Source organism: Tiliqua scincoides, chromosome 1 (genome assembly GCF_035046505.1).
Source record: "Tiliqua scincoides isolate rTilSci1 chromosome 1, rTilSci1.hap2, whole genome shotgun sequence".
Classification (NCBI taxonomy): domain Eukaryota; kingdom Metazoa; phylum Chordata; class Lepidosauria; order Squamata; family Scincidae; genus Tiliqua; species Tiliqua scincoides.
Window position 1 is genome coordinate 210,487,161 of NC_089821.1, and position 1,984 is coordinate 210,489,144.

Here is a 1,984-nt window from a genome sequence, read left to right on the forward strand (position 1 = left end):
GCAGCATTTTCTGAAAAAAGAAAAACAACATGCTGTCACTGCTGAGGTTGGTAAGCAGCCTCCCAGACACCAAAATTGTTTTAAAATATCATGCATCCTCTAAAACAGGGGTGCCCAAACCCCGGCCCTGGGGCCACTTGCAGCCCTTGAGGACTCCCAATGTGGCCCTCAGGGACACTCCAGTCCCCAATGAGCCTCTGGCCCTCTGGAAATTTGCTGGAGCCCGCACTGGCCCGATGCAACTGCTCTCAGAGTGAGGGTGACTGTTTGACCTCTTGTGTTAGCTGTGGGATGAGGGCTCCCTCCACTGCTTACTGTTTCACATCTGTGATGCAGTAGCGGCAGCAAAGAAAAGGTCAGCCTTGCTTTGTGCAAGGCCTTTTATAGGCCTTGAGCTACTGCAAGACCTTCATTCATTTGTGTAAGTTCCACCTCTAGTATATGAATTTATGTAAACTTATGTAAATTTATTCAAATTTTAAATGTAAATTAATTCTTTTGTTCTCCGGCCCCTGACACAGTGTCAGAGAAATGAAGTGGCCCTCCTGCCGAAAACTTTGGACACCCCTGCTCTAAAACAAACAAGTGCTTCCCAGTTTTACTATGTGCATAAGGAGAGACAAGAATGGTGTAAGAGGTTCAGGTCAATGCTAGTTTGAATAGCAGACCCTTTTCATTTTGTCTAAGTCGGTTTGCCCTGTCAGTCTGAAATTTGGTAGGTTCATCCCATGAAGAGATCCTCTAAGTATATTTTATGCTGAGTGGAAGAAAAACCACATGTTTAGAGGGCCCACACAGGGCTGACCTACCCTTGAGGCTAAGTGAAGGATCTGCTTTAAGTGACAGGGTGGGAGATGAAGTAAACTGGCAGAGGGTGCCCTTACTACCTGCTTGGCTACTCCACCCTGCCATTTGCCCCATGGAGCTGTGGCTTAGCTCCTTCAACACCACTCCAACACCTCCTCCAACGCCACTACTGAAGATTGTGGCAGTGGTACTGGAGGAAGAGGCAGCAGCTGCAGCAAGCCTGTTCTGGACCACTTGTCTTCCAGGAGAGTGAACACCTCCCTCCACCTTTCTTTCTCCTCTCTCCATTGCTTCTTCTAAACTGGTCAGGTCGAAAGGGTCCTGGAAGTGGAAAACACTCCACTCTGAAGATCCTCCTGGCCTGGCCAGTTCAGAAACAGCAGCAGGGGATAGAGAGGGAAACAGTGATGGCAAGGCAGAAAGCGGTGTACATGCGCTGATGAAGGGGAGAAAAAGAAATGGAATTTGGGTGCTGCTTCAGGCACCAGCTGGACTTGGACCAGACCTGGTTACTACACAGGCCAACACACATTTTGCTTCCTTAGGGTTGGCAACCTTCAGTCTCGAAAGACTATGGTATAAGCCTACAGCACCTGGTATTCCCAAGTGGTCTCCCATCCAAGTACTAACCAGGCCTGACCCTGCTTAGCTTCCAAGATCAGACAAGATTAGGAATGTGCAGGGTAACAGTTGCTGCTGCTTCCTTAAATGTTACACCAATTCCTGGGTATATTTGGAGTGCTGATTCCAAAAATGGCATCCGTTTTGCCCTATCTCATCTAGTTTTGGAGACACAGCATAGCCTCATTAGTGAATGGTTCAAGCAGCTTCCTCATGAGGAAGCCTACGCGATGGCTTGAACCATTCACTAATGAGGCTATACTATATCTCCAAAACTAGATGTGATAAGGCAAAACAGATGCCATTTTTGGAATCTGCACCCAAATTCATATCAAACCACCATAAAGTTTGGGAAAAACTTTTCTGACCCTCAATTTTGTAGGCCTGTGTTATAGGCAGGAGAAGTGGAGCTGGTTTCTCCATTGTGTCCAATGGAAATGAATGGACAAATCAGAGCGAAAAACCTGATCAATTTTATGCTGACACAAATGTAGTTTCCACAAATGCGAACAAACATGAACAAGGCTCTTAGTCGCAAAATTGAATGAATTGCACA

The 1,984-nt window shown here is 46.6% G+C and overlaps 1 pseudogene; it reads right to left on the reverse strand.

Moving 5' to 3' along the window:
* Positions 1-1,388: 1,388 nt before the first annotated feature.
* Positions 1,389-1,508, reverse strand: LOC136637511 (5S ribosomal RNA; annotated as a pseudogene).
* Positions 1,509-1,984: the final 476 nt, after the last annotated feature.